Source organism: Magallana gigas, chromosome 3 (assembly GCF_963853765.1).
Source record: "Magallana gigas chromosome 3, xbMagGiga1.1, whole genome shotgun sequence".
Taxonomy (NCBI): Eukaryota; Metazoa; Mollusca; class Bivalvia; order Ostreida; family Ostreidae; genus Magallana; species Magallana gigas.
Genome location: NC_088855.1, coordinates 18,412,743 through 18,433,700, shown reverse-complemented (window position 1 = coordinate 18,433,700; position 20,958 = coordinate 18,412,743). Strand labels below are relative to the sequence as shown.

Genomic DNA, 20,958 nt, shown 5'->3' with positions numbered 1-20,958 from the left:
GATTTTTCTTCACAAAATAATAGTTTATTTTAGCTAAATCTTCTATATAAGTAAATTTGAGTTAGATTTGATGTCCATCTGTCCTCCTTAAATAACCACAATGCACATGTAAATGTAGCAATGGATACCCTAGTATGATGTGTGCTATAAATGCTTCGGTACAACTGTAGATGTGCTCCATAAACTGTTATGGTGTACATGTAATCAAATGATGCATGCAAGTAAGACAACTCCAAAAACTACAACTACTAAAATCAAAACAAAAGTTTTCTCTCATGACACGCTATTATTGAGTAGAAAGTTCGCTGCTAAAATATTGCTCATCTAAATAAATAGATTACAGCCTATAAATAGAGTTTGCATAATTTGATAACTATTTAATCAGTTCTCCTCGCTTTATTTATGTACATGTAAAATTTTACAAAGTGTTTGTGTATATACCTCTATCAGAAGATAGCGACAAAAATAGAACTGCAGTTTACATTGACTGATTAAAAGAATCATACATCAATTAAAATTTAAATGATAATGTGCCACTGCCTTTAGTGAAAGGGTTTTGTTATCAGTCACATACATTCACTTCATTTTTCAAAATGTATCTATCGGATAACATATCAAGGAGTTCAAGATTCCGTTGATTGTGGTTGCCCAGTGTCGATGACAAAAACGTACTAGCGTCTTGTAAATCAAAATTGAAAATGAAAAATAATTAGAACACACAAAAACTTGATTATCAAGAGAGTAAATGTTTTGTAAAGATGAGGATATAAATACACATGTAGATAAATGATTCAACAAATGGCAGTGAAGGAAACGAACATCACAACGTTCAGACAGAAAACTTCATACCTACAGACAGTATAAAGGAAACGTTTCAAGCGCCTTTTTCCGTTTTAGTCATTGTATTTCCTCTGTGAACATACTAAAAAACCAATAGTGAAGTGGAACTACTCGATAAACACTTACAGGATTATGATACAATTTAAGTTCTGTTATGTTTACTTGTACATACATGTATATGCAGATCCAGGAAATTACTAAGAGATTTACAACGACTAATTTGGTACATACAAACAAAATAATTTTCAAGGGTACGGACCCCTGACACCCCTCCTCAATCCGTGCATACTGTAGATTAGTTACGTCAGCTATTAAGGTATACATAAACATAACCCTTGGATCACAAGCCAAGCCCGTTTTGACCTTAATTTCAATTAAATCATAAATATCAAAGGTCATGTGTGGTTATACATACACATTGAAATTAAGTTCAAGATGGGCTAGGCCCTTTGTCTTGAACAATCAAGGAAGTAAAACTGGAAGGTGAAGGAAACGCAACTTTCCATCTAATGATAGTCGTTGAGTCTACATGTAGGCTAGCTTACACATGTATTGTGAACTACCTCTCATTTGTACTAGCATAGTCTGTTTATTATGGTGGCATATCTCTGCCCCTTGTGTGCAAGTTATTTTTCTATTAATTATGTCGACATGCAAGATAAATATGTTGACATGCAAGATAGTTATGTCAACATGCAACATAACTATGTTGACATGCAAGAAAACTGCAATCAACAAAGAGTTATAAAAAATTTCAAATATCGCCAACATGTGACATCCAAGATTCTAGATACGCTACCTATTGATGTCAACATGCAACTTATTTATGTTAACATGCAACTTCTTTATATCGACATGAAACTTATTTATGTCGACAAGCAACTTATTTATGTCGACATGCAACTTAGTTATGTTACTTGCACACATGGGGCAGAGATATGCCACCATAATTTTTATGCCAATGCTGCAAAAAATATATATCGGAAGTACGTCACAATATGGAGGTGTCCCATACCACCTTAATCATCAGGAGTCTGGTTGGGTTTTGATATGTCCGATTTCTTAATTCAATAACAAGTCTAAAAAAAGACATTTCAAGCACTTTTTAATAATCTCTTGGACAGTATCGTAATATTTGTCATTAATCATGATAAGGATCTAGGAGAGCATTGCAATTTTGTATGCATTTTATTATGTACTTTTGAATTATTCAAATCATGCTAATGTCATTATCACAAACTACTCCCCATATGTATATATATCTCAAACAAAACAAAAATCCAAAACAAACTCATTCTTTAAACAAATAGATCATACAATATCTGTAATACATACTACTTTATGCTGTATACTTATAAATTAAGCGAAGAAAAAAAACCCAACAAAAATTAAATACATGATAAATACATGATAAATGCAACTTTACCAAAAACATTTTAGTAAATACAATTGCAAGAAACGCAAAAACCATGTAAATAGAATACTTCGTAACTTAAGTTAATATACATATATAGTAATAAACAGTTAAAAAAACAATTAAGGCAATTAATTCTGTGTTTTTAAAACAACAGTATAATCTTTTAAAAGTGTATTTTACTGATCATAAGTGTCTAAACGTAAAAACCAAGATCATGCACAACATCTGCTTCTTGAATAAGTTGGTTATAAGTTTCATCATTTTGTAAAGTGTTGGTGGTGAAGGAGTTCAAACCTGGAAAAAAATAAATAGAAAATATATTCATGTATACTAGTAGCTCCTTTTGTAATGTGCTTAAAATTTTCAAGAAATGGTGGTTTCTTTATAAAATGGATGACATTATATACATGTACCATATCATAATGATTGATTGTGATAACCATATTGCTTTCAATACTCTACTTGTTCTCATTAAAAATGTAAAATAAAATTGAATAAGATACTGAGAAAAAATTTAAATCGTCGATTAATTTTTACACCCTACCCGTATTGAAAATAAGCTGTTTACTTTCCTCGGTCATAAACTACACGCCTGTCGAAGACAGATCCACACTCCCAGTACCGCCAGAATGGTACCGATACTGCAACGTCGTGGGGTCAGTCCATTGGTGGTAGGGTCGGCATGTGACCCAGGGGAAGTCGGCGACACCCGGTCAGGCTCCTCAACAGAATAAGGCGTACTGGATAGCGTAGCACTATTTGCCTCTGTAGTAGACTCATTTGCTGGTGAAGTACTGTTTTGTAGAGTACTATTTGGCTGATCACAGTCCTGGATCAATTTGACGGCCGAATCAAAGTTTTTACAAGGAATCCCCGCATCAACATACAGGTTGCACCAAGTAAAAAGTGTTACAACAAGCAAGAACAGTTTCCCGACATCCATCTTCATCTAAAACAATTGTCAATATATACACGTTATCTTAAGTATGAATATTTTAATATATAAAATCCTAAATATAGACCAAAAAATTCCTACTTTACTAATTTTAAAACAGGATACTTCAGGTACTTAAAACGCCAATCACAGGGGCTTGTGTCCAAAATTGTTTCATTCAGTTACGCAATATACGCGATGAGTCAAGTGTTGACCATCGCAAAGAGGATAATGTCTGCTTTATCATCAAATAAATTTGTGTTGATTTTTATTCCTATATAACAATTTGTATTAATTCTGTCATTTCAATACATATACTTCTATTGCTCTTCAACATTATTTCGTTGAAATTTTGAAGAGGGCTAAGTACGTACAGTACTGTACAGTAATTAACTGGTTTGAATGGAAATGTACTTGTATTTGAATATGTCCCTCATTCCATGCGTGAACATTTACAATACAACGAAAACTGGGTGAACATTCATTGTACGAACAAAAGAGAATATCTTCGCATGCATCCATATATGATTCGAATAACGCTTTGAAAAATGTTTAACTAAATAAATACGTGGTTTATATACCCCATGTCTGTACACAGAAAAAAATATTCATCAAATGCGATACGCTTTATATATTTTTTATATAATTAGACAAATGTTGAATTTCCTTTTGTTTTGGTGAATGTTTATACATCGGTCTATAATGAGCTGATTACGGAAATTTAACTGTAAGATCAACTGATCGTTGTCAGATAATGTCTGAATATATGGAAATGGGTGTACATGTTAGATAAAATTCACCCTGATATATATGAAAAAGAAAAAAAAATCTCTTAATACTTCCTATTTGTTTATATGATCTGAAAGAAATAGAAGTGTTCTCGTTTTTGTTACTGAATTTGTCTCGGTCCCAAATTTTGACAAGTCTTTTACAAGTTTTGATTTTCCGTGAATGGTTGTCATATGGTATCATTTGTCAGAATCATGGACTGTTATTGCAAAAAGTAATTTGTGATCAAACAGTGTTTACTGGATGTCTTGTGATCGGCCACAGCCATATTGCCTCAAAACTGGCAAATAAAAAGTGGGTTTTTTCTTCTTTAATTTTTTTTTTATCATATTGATTTTCAATTAGTACAAAGATTTTTATCCGTGAAGTTAGCCCGGTAGGATGCCACTTGGCTTTTCTATTACCCTCAGCGTTAGCAACACATTTGGCAACGGGTAACAACAAATTGCTACATGCGCGTTAATTATGTTATAATCACGATACTCAGTATATTAGAATAAATACTGCCTGTTTGGGAGGGTAACAATTGAAACTGACACCCCAGAGATACCAATGTCAATGCGGAGGTTGACAATTGTTTTCTCGGGGGTGCCAATTTCAACTATTACCCTCCCAAAGAGCAGTATTTATATAATGCTATTAATATTCTTTTTCATAATTCTTACCAAAAAGGTTTATCAAAATTAATTTTTATGCAAACAATATCACAAATCAAATACTGAACGGTCTGCCATTCCAACATAAAATTGGTTGACCGTCACAGACATCACAGCTAATTAATAATCGTCCAAATTCGGCGGAGCGGAAATAGCCGAAGAGCTGGTTGCTACTTGAAATTATATTTGCATACGCAGTGAAGAGTTTAACTGGAAAGTTGTTGACTGGGATTCAGGAAACGTACGATTTGTTGGACCAGAAGACGCAAATGTTGCCCAAGGTCAAACACCGAAAGAAATTATTTGGTTCAACAAATCATGTTGGCCTCATGCCCAGTCAACAGCAGCATACCTGTAAATGGTGTAATTTCTAAGATTTCTAAAACTGAAAAAAAAATCGACGCGAGTCGCAGACCTTACCTTAAAATTAGAACGCAATTCCTCTATCCTTGCGAAGAGTCTAACCGTCCATTGATGAAGAATTGAGAATGACGAAGTTTCAAATACGGATCTACGACATAAGGAAATAAACCATCATCCAACGGAAAACCTCTCAATTTTTCCTTATTGTTCCTTATTCTTTCCGATCGTTACACGATTGATGTACACTTAAAAAATTCCATTATCTCCAGCAGTGAAATTTTGTTTAATGCAAATACTTATATAGAAAAACATGTAGACTTCAAAGAATAAATTAAATTTAATCACAAACAAAGCATTTCACTGTTTAAGGCTCTTTCACAATTGGTGCACGAGCAAACGCGACTGAATATTCGTGCGACCGATAAAATTAGATATGAATCGTAAACTGTTGCCGAAATAATCGCATTTGAAAAAAGTATTCGTACGAAATTCGCACGATTTAAGCGAGCGTTGTGCGATGTAAACGCATTAAATCTTGCGATATATCTTGCGTATATATGCGACTGTTGTACAATGAAAGCGACTGTTGAAAGATAATGCGATAGGATCGCGCGAGAGACCAGGTGATCGGACGATTGAACGTGCGCCAATGCGATTGGACGTGCGATCATGTGTTCCACGAGTCAGAGGGGGTATATATACCGCCCATTTCCGACGCTCTTCAGTAGACATAGTTGAAGCGAGAGAACATGCCGTCCAAGAAGAAACAGAGATGCAGCAGCATTTATCATTTCATCCCAATATGATTATTCTATTATATTTGATTGGTCTAGAAAGTCACGCGACAGGATGATTTCATAAAAATGAAAAAACCGGTATGAGCATATGATGTAGACAAGTATGATTAAATCAAAAATATCAAATCATTATGATTCTCTATATATCACAAAACCAACTTCACTATCTATGATTCGAAATTATGAAAGAAAAGTGAGACAGTAACAGAGGAAGTCAAACAACTTTTAATGTTCAGGGAATATGAAGATTTATTCCAATTTCCCTCGGGCGATGCCCTTGGGAAATATGATTTTTTCTTGGAGAAATCTTCATATTTCCCTCACTCACCTTCATGCAATAAATGTATAATGTTGAATTGTGGTCTGAAACAGAGATGCTTATACAGGGTATATATACAAGTGGCAAAGCATGGCATATTACTGATAAGTCGTGCAATGATAGTGAAACGTTGCCAAATAACATGAGACTTGTTGAGCAACAGTCTCATGGTCGCACAATACGCGCATTAACAACTGCGATTCATCTTACGACCTTTAAAAATCGTGCATCACTCTTGCGAGTACACAAAACGTTGTAAACGTTCGTGCTAATGTTCGTGCGTTGCACTGCGATGATTTTGATCGCATTTGGGCGCGTCTGAATAGTGTGCATGTTCACTATTTTGAGGAGACTTGATGCGAGCACTAAAACGGATGCAACGAATGTGAGAGCTCGTGCAACGTATGCGAGAGCTGGTGCAACGTATGAGAGAACTTGTTCGAATCTAAAAAATTCCGGTCCGGTGTTGTAAAGTGCTCGTGCGCCAATTGTGAGAGGGGCTTTATATGTACATCTACTTCTGAATCATTTTAACTTTTATCCATAACAAGTTGCTTAATTTACGTTGATTACATGTTTCATCATTATCGATTTTAATAATAAAAAAACCGTACAGTGAACATGTGCGAACGCAGAAGGAAGGAAGAAAATTATTAAGTTATTAAATTCGGGGACAATATCATTAAATTCACATAGTTATAATTCCGAAAATATGCATATGACCACCCCCCCTACCCCGGCAAACAAAATAATTCTCTGACTACCTCCCCCCCCCCTGCGGCCCCCCCCCCCGTCCATCTTCCAAAGTCAATGGTTTCTAATTTTTTCCGCTATTTACTTTGATTGAAGCGGAGCGGATAAGAAACACTTGACTTGGAAAGATTGTTCTCTCCACCACCCCCACCCCGTGGAAATATTTTATGTATTCAGATATGAGTGAAGGACCAGTCAATACTCCTTGCATGTGGAGGTCACAATGGTTTATACAACTACTAGGAAGTCTGAGGCCAGCTTGTGAATGTCCGTGCTCCTAATTCATTTCATCCTCACAAGGCCGGGGGTCCACTCGCTGACTCAGGACCCCCGACGTTGTGAGGATATATGCATCTCTAATTTTGGCTCATCAAAAAACAATTCACGCAAGGGTCAATAACAAAAACACAAAGATCAAGATGACATCAATGAACGACGTTAGAAATAACTATCATAGCTATTTGATTTAAAGTCTGGTACCCGCCCCCGCCACTGCGTTTTCACTTCGTTTTAAAACGAAGTAAAAAAAACAGTGGTGGAGGCGGGTACCAGACTACTGGAATTAAAGTTGGCAATTTAGTAGCTTAAGATTGCCTCTAAAACAGCAATTTTTAAAAGTCGAAGGAATGTGTATATTCTTACATTTACGTCGACAGGTTTCACTGGATCTCATTAGATTTCAGTCATGTCTGTCATGATCTGTATGAATTACATTCGATGAGAACTAACGGAAAAATACTAATTTGATGTAAATACTTATTTAATGCTAAATGGCTTTGCAGACATAGCAGGGTTATTGCCCTCGATGTGACAGGAAAGCCCTGAAGTGGGTTTACTTATGTCGCCCGATGCGATGGGAAACAGTTGGAGCTTGTTTGGATTTTTCCGGCAATTAAATCGCTTTCGTTGTATTTAATACTTTTTTTTATATAATCAAACAATTTTTTTAATAGCTACATGTATCTTTATAATGACTTTAGAAATGAACAAACATGAAAAAAAATTAAGTTTGCATTTTTGCTCAGGGCATACGATAAGAGGTGGTGCATGGGACTCTAGGAAGTAAATTCTGTCTCCGAATAGTCAGCTGATCACGAGTGTTAGCTAGTGCTGCGTTCGTGCGTTAGTGGAGACATGTAATGAGCGCCAATGGCTGGAAATTGACGGGGATTTACGGGGGGAAAAGCAATACGAGTCAAGACTAAACTAAAGGCTTTCATTGCCAATATTTTAATTTTATGACAAAATTTAAGATGGATCGATAAGTAAAATTGAAAGATAATTTACGTTTTCAATTCTAAGCATGTCACAAACTTACCAAATGCAATTTCCACGCAAGTTACCTCTCTTGATTAGGAACATCTACGCTAACTTCTCAAGCAATGCAAATTGATACATTTACAAGTATATATTTATTACCTCAGCGTTAGCAACGCACTTAGCAACGGGTAACATTACAAATTGTTACATGCGCGAAAAGTATGCACGTACGGTTCGCCGTAGAATTCACGCTAAAAGTCAATCCATCCATCCATATATAAACATATCTATCAATCCACACATCTATCCATCAATTCACCAGTCAATCTATCCATCCATCCATCCAAAAGTAATTCCATTCATCCATCCATCCACAAGTTAATCTATCTTCCTATTCATTTTTCCACCCATCCATTCGTATATCCACCCATCCATCCAAAAGTCAATCCATCCATTCACCCATTCACCAGTCAATCTATCCATCCATCCACCCACCCTCCAACCCATTCATAATCCACCCTTCCATCCATCCATCCATCCATCCATCCATCCATCCATCCATCCATCCATCAGTTAATATATCCATCCATCCATCCATCCATCCACCGCTTAAAATTAATCAATGTAATGTATAATTCAGCTTACTCACATATATAAATTACAAAATAATTTTTGTTCTTTCAAAATTCGCACTCTTTAGGATATTTCTTTAGACTTGCATAATGATAGGCACAAATCACTGAGAAAGAATGTGTTGAGAGAAGTAGACAATACTCTTCGGAAGTCCTCTGGGTGAGTAATTTACTTGTTTTGATTTTAGTTGCAGTGACGTAAGCGTGCAATACAAAAGTGATCTTGAGGTCGATCTACGTGTGGCAATGCTGTAAAACACCCCAACATTTTCATAATGTAAATGATTTAATTAACGTCTCATTAAAAAAAATATTACTTGGATTTTGAATAATATTGTTTTAATTGTTTTTAATAAATAACTATTCTGTGGCAATGGAAAAGTATTTGATCGAGCAGGACTTACTTTTGCTGCATGTTAACAAAACTAAACTTCGCATTTCTGCACATAAATTGAATATTGAAAGGAGAAGATATACAGTACCCCCCCTTTAATTTAAAGTGTAATATGTTAAATGTAATATGCAAAACAGGAGGTTGAGGATGAAAAGCATTTTTTAATTACTTGTCCAAAATATTACAATAAAAGGTTGCAATTAATAGAAACGATAACAAAATTAATCTACATTTCTCTTTTTTATACCTGCTGAAAAATTGATATGGATTTTGAATCAATGTATAGATATGTCTGCTATTGTATTTATGTAATGCATACTTTTTCAAAGTATATCACATTGTTGAAAAAGCCATTCAAATGTATTAATACCGGTACATGTATGAAAAAGTTATCGCATAACATATAGATCTGTATTGTCTTATGATCATTGACACTCAATACAAAGTTCTTCATATAACCGTATGTTAAAGTATTAAAACAACTCATATTGTAAAATAATGTTCAAATCGTATACTGCGTATATTGAAATGCCTTTCGGGGCCCATCATTGGCCAATATGATATCTTGTATCTTGTATGACTTTGCCTCCTCACATGTATGTATTACAAACCCTAATTCTTTTCTTACAAAACCCCAACTCTTTAGATTACTTTTTTAGACTCGCGTAATGATAGGCACTCATCACAGACAATGAATGTGTCGAGAGATGTAGAAAACTGTTCGGAAGTCAGTACTACTGCTTTTCAGTGGGCTAATTTCCTTGATTCAATTTTGGCATCAATTACATGTAAAGTGACTTAAATGTCGCAATGCCTCATAGCACTTTAACATTTTTCAAAATGTAAATAACATATCAATTTAAAAAAGAAGCATCACTTGAAATTTGAATGGCATTATTTTTAGCTTTTTTTTTTGCGAATAATTATTCTGTTGCTGTAGATGTTAAGCACTATCGGGGGTTTATTAAATTCATAAATAACGTGCTTTCTTTGGTGATTCATGCAGGATATGAAGGTAGGTAGCAACATTGCAGAAAAGGTTAGGGTTAGGAAAATCTTTTTTGCAAAGACCATTACCTTCATGTCGCATGAATTATCAAATAAAGTGTTTTATTCTTTATACTTACATCTTTCTTTTAACCAATAAATAAAAATTGATTGTAAAAAGCAGGCACATAGCATCAGTGGTGGCCGGGTGGGGTGGGGGGGGCTTAAAAAACGATGTTACGTGCCTGAAAAGTAAGACAAATTAAATGAATTATTGTTAACGTACATAAGTATGATAGATAAAAGAAATAGTCAAATTGTCTCCTATGGGAATTCGACATCAGCATGATTATTATGTGCAGTCCGTGATATTTCCTAGGCTGCTAAAGGTATCAACCAATCGATAAACGGGGCGTGTAAATGTCAGTTCTTTCAGTTTCTGCAGAGCTATAATGAGTTACAATTAATTCACAAAGAAGTAAAGGGAATCATACTTAGTTAATTTTAATATTAGCTATTAAACACTGTGTATATGATATAAATATCTTTTAGAATGTATCAGAAGAGTATTTAGATCGTGAAGGTTTGCGTGTTCTGTGAATCATATTTTGATTCTAAAATATTGAAATTAAAATGCTCATACTTGCATACAATTTTAACTGTTCATTTTATATCAAGTAATGTATTTTAAACATTTTATACCGAGCTCAAATTCTATAAAAGAAAAGGTATACTTCTTGCTAAGTACTACTACTAATAGATACTAATACTAATATAATGTTTGAAATACATTACTTGATATAAAAGGAACAGTGAAAATTGTATGCAAGTAGCTTTAAAAGTTTTGAATTTACTGGATGAGTGTAAATACAAATTTAAACATGACAAGTTGTCATGTTGTAAATTTTGTATTTACAAGTTGTCGTGCTGTAAATTTTGTATTTACACCCATCCAGTAAATTCAAAACTTTTAAACATGACATTCGTCTATCAGAAGATAGAGACAAAAAGAGAACTGCAATTTACATTAATTGATTAAAAGAATCAAACATCCTTTAAAATTATAAATATTATGATAATGCTCCACTGCCTCTGGTGAAAGGGTTTTGTTACCAGTCACAGACATTCACTTCATTTTTCAAAATTTATCTATCGGATAAAATATCAAGGAGTTCAAGATTCCGTGAGTGTGGTTGCCCAGTGTCGATGACAAAAACGTACTAGCCTCTTGTAAATCAAAATTGAAAATGACAAATATCACGAACACACAAAAACTTGATTATCAGTAAATGTTTTGTAAAGATGAGGATAATACACGTGTAGATATATGATTAAAAAAAATGGCAGTGAAGGAAACAAACTTCACGACGTTCAGACAGAAAACGTCATACTTACAGACAATAAAGGAAACTTTTCAAGCGCCTTTTCCGTTTAGTCATTGTATTGCCTCTGTGGACAAAAAACAAAAACAATAGTGAAGTGGAAACACGCGATAAAACACCTACAGGAGCGTACAATTTAAGTTCTGCTATGTTTACTTGTACATACATGTATATGCAGATCCAGGAAATTACTAAGAGATTTACAACGACTATTTTGGTATATACAAACAAAATAATTTTCAAGGGTACGGACCCCTGACACCCCTCCTCAATCCGCGCATACTGTAGATCAGTTGCGTCAGCTATGAAGGTATACATAAATATAACCCTTGGATCACAAGCCAAGCCCGTTTTGACCTTAATTTGAATTGAATCATAAATATGAAAGGTCATGCGTGGTTATACATGCACATTGAATTAAGTTCAAGATGGGCTAGGCCCTTTGTCTTGAACAATCAAGGAAGTAAAACTGGAAGGTGAAGGAAACGCAACTTTCTATCTAATGATAGTCGTTGAGTCTACATGTAGGCTAGCTTACACATGTATTGTGAACTACCTCTCATTTGTACTAGCATACGTCTGTTTATTATGGTGGCATATCTCTGCCCCTTTTGTGCAAGTTATTTTTTTATTAATTATGTCGACATGCAAGATAAATATGTTGACATGCAAGATAGTTATGTCAACATGCAACATAACTATGTTGACATGCAAGAAAACTGCAATCAAAAAAGAGTTATAAAAAATTTCAAATATCGCCAACATGTGACATCTTAACATGCAACTTCTTTATATCGACATGAAACTTATTCATGTCGACATGCAACTTATTTATGTCGACATGCAACTTAGTTATGTTACTTGCACACATGGGGCAGAGATATGCCACCATAATTTTTATGCCAATGCTGCAAAAAATATATATCGGAAGTACGTCACAATATGGAGGTGTCCCATACCACCTTAATCATCAAGAGTCTGGTTGGGTTTTGATATGTCCGATTTCTTAATTCAATAACAAGTCTAAAAAAGACATTTCAAGCACTTTTTAATAATCTCTTGGACAGTATCGTAATATTTGTCATTAATCATGATAAGGATCTAGGAGAGCATTGCAATTTTGTATGCATTTTATTATGTACTTTTGAATTATTCAAATCATGCTAATGTCATTATCACAAACTACTCCCCATATGTATATATATCTCAAACAAAACAAAAATCCAAAACAAACTCATTCTTTAAACAAATAGATCATACAATATCTGTAATACATACTACTTTATGCTGTATACTTATAAATTAAGCGAAGAAAAAAAACCCAACAAAAATTAAATACATGATAAATACATGATAAATGCAACTTTACCAAAAACATTTTAGGAAATACAATTGCAAGAAACGCAAAAACCATGTAAATAGAATACTTCGTAACTTAAGTTAATATACATATATAGTAATTAACAGTTAAAAAAACAATTAAGGCAATTAATTCTGTGTTTTTAAAACAACAGTATAATCTTTTAAAAGTGTATTTTACTGATCATAAGTGTCTAAACGTAAAAACCAAGATCATGCACAACATCTGCTTCTTGAATAAGTTGGTTATAAGTTTCATCATTTTGTAAAATGTTGGTGGTGAAGGAGTTCAAACCTGGAAAAAAATAAATAGAAAATATATTCATGTATACTAGTAGCTCCTTTTGTAATGTGCTTAAAATTTTCAAGAAATGTTGGTTTCTTTATAAAATGGATGACATTATATACATGTACCATATCATAATGATTGATTGTGATAACCATATTGCTTTCAATACTCTACCTGTTCTCATTAAAAATGTAAAATAAAATTGAATAAGATACTGAGAAAAAATTTAAATCGTCGATTAATTTTTACACCCTACCCGTATTGAAAATAAGCTGTTTACTTTCCTCGGTCATAAACTACACGCCTGTCGAAGACAGATCCACACTCCCAGTACCGCCAGAATGGTACCGATACTGCAACGTCGTGGGGTCAGTCCATTGGTGGTAGGGTCGGCATGTGACCCAGGGGAAGTCGGCGACACCCGGTCAGGCTCCTCAACAGAATAAGGCGTACTGGATAGCGTAGCACTATTTGCCTCTGTAGTAGACTCATTTGCTGGTGAAGTACTGTTTTGTAGAGTACTATTTGGCTGATCACAGTCCTGGATCAATTTGACGGCCGAATCAAAGTTTTTACAAGGAATCCCCGCATCAACATACAGGTTGCACCAAGTAAAAAGTGTTACAACAAGCAAGAACAGTTTCCCGACATCCATCTTCATCTAAAACAATTGTCAATATATACACGTTATCTTAAGTATGAATATTTTAATATATAAAATCCTAAATATAGACCAAAAAATTCCTACTTTACTAATTTTAAAACAGGATACTTCAGGTATTTAAAACGCCAATCACAGGGGCTTGTGTCCAAAATTGTTTCATTCAGTTACGCAATATACGCGATGAGTCAAGTGTTGACCATCGCAAAGAGGATAATGTCTGCTTTATCATCAAATAAATTTGTGTTGATTTTTATTCCTATATAACAATTTGTATTAATTCTGTCATTTCAATACATATACTTCTATTGCTCTTCAACATTATTTCGTTGAAATTTTGAAGAGGGCTAAGTACGTACAGTACTGTACAGTAATTAACTGGTTTGAATGGAAATGTACTTGTATTTGAATATGTCCCTCATTCCATGCGTGAACATTTACAATACAACGAAAACTGGGTGAACATTCATTGTACGAACAAAAGAGAATATCTTCGCATGCATCCATATATGATTCGAATAACGCTTTGAAAAATGTTTAACTAAATAAATACGTGGTTTATATACCCCATGTCTGTACACAGAAAAAAATATTCATCAAATGCGATACGCTTTATATATTTTTTATATAATTAGACAAATGTTGAATTTCCTTTTGTTTTGGTGAATGTTTATACATCGGTCTATAATGAGCTGATTACGGAAATTTAACTGTAAGATCAACTGATCGTTGTCAGATAATGTCTGAATATATGGAAATGGGTGTACATGTTAGATAAAATTCACCCTGATATATATGAAAAAGAAAAAAAAATCTCTTAATACTTCCTATTTGTTTATATGATCTGAAAGAAATAGAAGTGTTCTCGTTTTTGTTACTGAATTTGTCTCGGTCCCAAATTTTGACAAGTCTTTTACAAGTTTTGATTTTCCGTGAATGGTTGTCATATGGTATCATTTGTCAGAATCATGGACTGTTATTGCAAAAAGTAATTTGTGATCAAACAGTGTTTACTGGATGTCTTGTGATCGGCCACAGCCATATTGCCTCAAAACTGGCAAATAAAAAGTGGGTTTTTTCTTCTTTAATTTTTTTTTTATCATATTGATTTTCAATTAGTACAAAGATTTTTATCCGTGAAGTTAGCCCGGTAGGATGCCACTTGGCTTTTCTATTACCCTCAGCGTTAGCAACACATTTGGCAACGGGTAACAACAAATTGCTACATGCGCGTTAATTATGTTATAATCACGATACTCAGTATATTAGAATAAATACTGCCTGTTTGGGAGGGTAACAATTGAAACTGACACCCCAGAGATACCAATGTCAATGCGGAGGTTGACAATTGTTTTCTCGGGGGTGCCAATTTCAACTATTACCCTCCCAAAGAGCAGTATTTATATAATGCTATTAATATTCTTTTTCATAATTCTTACCAAAAAGGTTTATCAAAATTAATTTTTATGCAAACAATATCACAAATCAAATACTGAACGGTCTGCCATTCCAACATAAAATTGGTTGACCGTCACAGACATCACAGCTAATTAATAATCGTCCAAATTCGGCGGAGCGGAAATAGCCGAAGAGCTGGTTGCTACTTGAAATCATATTTGCATACGCAGTGAAGAGTTTAACTGGAAAGTTGTTGACTGGGATTCAGGAAACGTACGATTTGTTGGACCAGAAGACGCAAATGTTGCCCAAGGTCAAACACCGAAAGAAATTATTTGGTTCAACAAATCATGTTGGCCTCATGCCCAGTCAACAGCAGCATACCTGTAAATGGTGTAATTTCTAAGATTTCTAAAACTGAAGAAAAAATCAACGCGAGTCGCAGACCTTACCTTAAAATTAGAACGCAATTCCTCTATCCTTGCGAAGAGTCTAACCGTCCATTGATGAAGATTTGAGAATGACGAAGTTTCAAATACAGTGTGTACGGATCTACGACATAAGGAAATAAACCATCATCCAACGGAAAACCTCTCAATTTTTCCTTATTGTTCCTTATTCTTTCCGATCGTTACACGATTGATGTACACTTAAAAAATTCCATTATCTCCAGCAGTGAAATTTTGTTTAATGCAAATACTTATATAGAAAAACATGTAAACTTCAAAGAATAAATTAAATTTAATCACAAACAAAGCATTTCACTGTTTAAGGCCCTTTCACAATTGGTGCACGAGCAAAAGCGACTGAATATTCGTGCGACCGATAAAATTAGACTGTTGCCGAAATAATCGCATTTGAAAAAAGTATTCGTACGAAATTCGCACGATCTAAGCGAGCGTTGTGCGATGTAAACGCATTAAATCTTGCGATATATCTTGCGTATATATGCGACTGTTGTACAATGAAAGCGACTGTTGAAAGATAATGCGATAGGATCGCGCGAGAGACCAGGTGATCGGACGATTGAACGTGCGCCAATGCGATTGGACGTGCGATCATGTGTTTCATGGTACGAGTCAGAGGGGGTATATATACCGCCCATTTCCGACGCTCTTCAGTAGACATAGTTGAAAGCGAGAGAACATGCCGTCCAAGAAGAAACAGAGATGCAGCAGCATTTATCATTTCACCCCAATATGATTATTCTTTTATATTTGATTGGTCTAGAAAGTCACGCGACAGGATGATTTCATAAAAATGAAAAAAACCGGTATGAGCATATGATGTAGACAAGTATGATTAAATCAAAAATATCAAATCATTATGATTCTCTATATATCACAAAACCAACTTCACTATCTATGATTCGAAATTATGAAAGAAAAGTGAGACAGTAACAGAGGAAGTCAAACAACTTTTAATGTTCAGGGAATATGAAGATTTATTCCAATTTCCCTCGGGCGATGCCCTTGGGAAATATGATTTTTTCTTGGAGAAATCTTCATATTTCCCTCACTCACCTTCATGCAATAAATGTATAATGTTGAATTGTGGTCTGAAACAGAGATGCTTATACAGGGTATATAATTATACAAGTGGCAAAGCATGGCATATTACTGATAAGTCGTGCAATGATAGTGAAACGTTGCCAAATAACATGAGACTTGTTGAGCAACAGTCTCATGGTCGCACAATACGCGCATTAACAACTGCGATTCATCTTACGACCTTTAAAAATCGTGCATCACTCTTGCGAGTACACAAAACGTTGTAAACGTTCGTACTAATGTTCGTGCGTTGCACTGCGATGATTTTGATCGCATTTGGGCGCGTCTGAATAGTGTGCATGTCCACTATTTTGAGGAGACTTGATGCGAGCACTAAAACGGATGCAACGAATGCGAGAGCTCGTGCAACGTATGCGAGAGCTGGTGCAACGTATGAGAGAACTTGTTCGAATCTAAAAATTCCGGTCCGGTGTTGTAAAGTGCTCGTGCGCCAATTGTGAGAGGGGCTTTATATGTACATCTACTTCTGAATCATTTTAACTTTTATCCATAACAAGTTGCTTAATTTACGTTGATTACATGTTTCATCATTATCGATTTTAATAATAAAAAAACCGTACAGTGAACATGTGCGAACGCAGAAGGAAGGAAGAAAATTATTAAGTTATTAAATTCGGGGACAATATCATTAAATTCACATAGTTATAATTCCGAAAATATGCATATGACCACTCCCCCTACCCCGGCAAACAAAATAATTCTCTGACTACCCCCCCCCCCCCCCCTGCGCCCCCCCCCCCCCCGTCCATCTTCCAAAGTCAATGGTTTCTAATTTTTTCCGCTATTTACTTAGATTGAAGCGGAGCGGATAAGAAACACTTGACTTGGAAAGATTGTTCTCTCCACCACCCCCACCCCGTGGAAATATTTTATGTATTCAGATATGAGTGAAGGACCAGTCAATACTCCTTGCATGTGGAGGTCACAATGGTTTATACAATTACTAGGAAGTCTGAGGCCAGCTTGTGAATGTCCGTGCTCCTAATTCATTTCATCCTCACAAGGCCGGGGGTCCACTCGCTGACTCAGGACCCCCGACGTTGTGAGGATATATGCATCTCTAATTTTGGCTCATCAAAAGACAATTCACGCAAGAGTCAATAACAAAAACACAAAGATCAAGATGACATCAATGAACGACGTTAGAAATAACTATCATAGCTATTTGATTTATATTTACATTTACAGCTATTTGATATATACCCGCCCCCGCCACTGCGTTTTCACTTCGTTTTAAAACGAAGTAAAAAAGCAGTGGCGGAGGCGGGTACCAGACTACTGGAATTAAAGTTGGCAATTAAGTAGCTTAAGATTGCCTCTAAAACAGCAATTTTTAAAAGTCGAAGGAATGTGTATATTCTTACATTTACGTCGACAGGTTTCACTGGATCTCATTAGATTTCAGTCATGTCTGTCATGATCTGTATGAATTACATTCGATGAGAACTAACGGAAAAATACTAATTTGATGTAAATATTATACTTATTTAATGCTAAATGGCTTTGCAGACATAGCAGGGTTATTGCCCTCGATGTGACAGGAAAGCCCTGAAGTGGGTTTACTTATGTCGCCCGATGCGATGGGAAACAGTTAGAGCTTGTTTGGATTTTTCCGGCAAGCTCACGCTTTAATTAAATCGCTTTCGTTGTATTTAATACTTTTTTTTATATAATCATACAATTTTTTTAATAGCTACATGTATCTTTATAATGACTTTAGAAATGAACAAACATGAAAAAAAATTAAGTTTGCATTTTTGCTCAGGGCATACGATAAGAGGTGGTGCATGGGACTCTAGGAAGTAAATTCTGTCTCCGAATAGTCAGCTGATCACGAGTGTTAGCTAGTGCTGCGTTCGTGCGTTAGTGGAGACATGTAATGAGCGCCAATGGCTGGTAATTGACGGGGATTTACGGGGGAAAAAGCAATACGAGTCAAGACTAAACTAAAGGCTTTCATTGCCAATATTTTAATTTTATGACAAAATTTAAGATGGATCGATAAGTAAAATTGAAAGATATTTTACGTTTTTAATTCTAAGCATGTCACAAACTTACCAAATGCAATTTCCACGCAAGTTACCTCTCTTGATTAGGAACATCTACGCTAACTTCTCAAGCAATGCAAATTGATACATTTACAAGTATATATTTATTACCTCAGCGTTAGCAACGCACTTAGCAACGGGTAACATTATATAAATAGTGCCTGTTTGGGAGGGTAACAGTTGAAATTGACACCCCGAGAAAACCATTGTCAACCGACGCGAAGCGGAGGTTGACAATGGTTTTCGAGGGGTGTCAATTTCAACTGTTATCCTCCCAAACAGGCACTATTTATTTTGTTATACTGAATGTCTTTTTTAAAATTTTAAAGAAAATTTTACTGCTTTTATATAGGAATAACGTGAATTCTACAGCGAACCGTACGCGCATAATTTTCGCGCATGTAATATTTTTTAATGTTACCCGTTGCCAAGTGCGTTGCTAACGCTGAGGGTAATAGTAAATATTATTAACTGCGTCTTAACCAATCAGATTTCAGTATTTAACATGAAAGTATAACAATACAAATTGTTACATGCGCGAAAAGTATGCACGTACGGTTCGCTGTAGAATTCACGCTAAAAGTCAATCCATCCATCCATATATAAACATATCTATCAATCCACACATCTATCCATCAATTCACCAGTCAATCTATCCATCCATCCATCCAAAAGTAATTCCATTCATCCATCCATCCACAAGTTAATCTTCCTATTCATTTTTCCACCCATCCATTCGTCTATCCACCCATCCATCCAAAAGTCAATCCATCAATTCACCCATTCACCAGTCAATCTATCCATCCATCCACCCACCCTCCAACCCATTCATAATCCACCCTTCCACCGATCCATCCATCCATCCATCCATCCATCCATCCATCCATCCATCCATCCATCCATCAGTTAATATATCCATTTATCCATCCACCAGTTAATATATCCATCCATCCACCCATCCATCCACCGCTTAAAATTAATCAATGTAATGTATAATTCAGCTTACTCACATATATAAATTACAAAATAATTTTTGTTCTTTCAAAATTCGCACTCTTTAGGATATTTCTTTAGACTTGCGTAATGATAGGCACAAATCACTGACAAAGAATGTGTTGAGAGAAGTAGACAATACTCTTCGGAAGTCCTCTGGGTGAGTAATTTACTTGTTTTAATTTTAGTTACAGTGACGTAAGCGTGCAATACAAAAGTGATCTTGAGGTCGATCTACGTGTGGCAATGCTGTAAAACACCCCAACATTTTCATAATGTAAATGTTTTAATTAACGCCTCATTAAAAAAAAATATTACTTGGATTTTGAATAATATTGTTTTAATTGTTTTTAATAAATAACTATTCTGTGGCAATGGAAAAGTATTTGATCGAGCAGGACTTACTTTTGCTGCATGTTAAAAAAACTAAACTTTGCATTTCTGCACATAAATTGAATATTGAAAGGAGAAGATATACAGTACTCCCCCTTTAATTTAAAGTGTAATATGTTAAATGTAATATGCAAAACAGGAGGTTGAGGATGAAAAGCATTTTTTAATTACTTGTCCAAAATATTACAATAAAAGGTTGCAATTAATAGAAACGATAACAAAATTATTCTACATTTCTCTTTTTTATACCTGCTGAAAAATTGATATGGATTTTGAATCAATGTATAGATATGTCTGTTATTGTATTTATGTAATGCATACTTTTTCAAAGTATATCACATTGTTGAAAAAGCCATTCAAATGTATTAATACCGGTACATGTATGAAAAAGTTATCGCATAACATATAGATCTGTATTGTCTTATGATCATTGACACTCAATACAAAGTTCTTCATATAACCGTATGTTAAAGTATTAAAACAACTCATATTGTAAAATAATGTTCAAATCGTATACTGCGTATATTGAAATGCCTTTCGGGGCCCATCATTGGCCAATATGATATCTTGTATCTTGTATGACTTTGCCTCATCACATGTATGTATTACAAACCCTAATTCTTTTCTTACAAAACCCCAACTCTTTAGATTACTTTTTTAGACTTGCGTAATGATAGGCACTCATCACAGACAATGAATGTGTCGAGAGATGTAGAAAACTGT

At 34.9% G+C, this 20,958-nt stretch overlaps 2 long non-coding RNA genes across 4 annotated transcripts; both read right to left on the bottom strand.

Annotated features, from left to right (window-relative positions):
• Positions 1-1,928: 1,928 nt before the first annotated feature.
• Positions 1,929-7,621, bottom strand: LOC136273679 (uncharacterized). Of its 2 annotated transcripts, none has more exons than XR_010711899.1 (3): positions 7,511-7,621; positions 2,802-3,206; positions 1,929-2,551 (listed from the first exon to the last, which is right to left on the bottom strand). It is a non-coding gene; the product is annotated as an uncharacterized lncRNA (long non-coding RNA). The 2 variants fall into 2 exon arrangements; XR_010711898.1 differs by lacking the exon at positions 7,511-7,621 and adding an exon at positions 5,057-5,204.
• Positions 7,622-12,554: 4,933 nt separating this feature from the next.
• On the bottom strand, positions 12,555-18,293 carry LOC105320868 (uncharacterized). 2 transcript variants are annotated; one of them, XR_010711894.1, is made up of 4 exons: positions 18,166-18,190; positions 15,683-15,782; positions 13,428-13,832; positions 12,555-13,177 (listed from the first exon to the last, which is right to left on the bottom strand). It is a non-coding gene; the product is annotated as an uncharacterized lncRNA (long non-coding RNA). The 2 variants fall into 2 exon arrangements; XR_010711895.1 differs by lacking the exon at positions 15,683-15,782 and having other exon boundaries at positions 18,166-18,293.
• Positions 18,294-20,958: the final 2,665 nt, after the last annotated feature.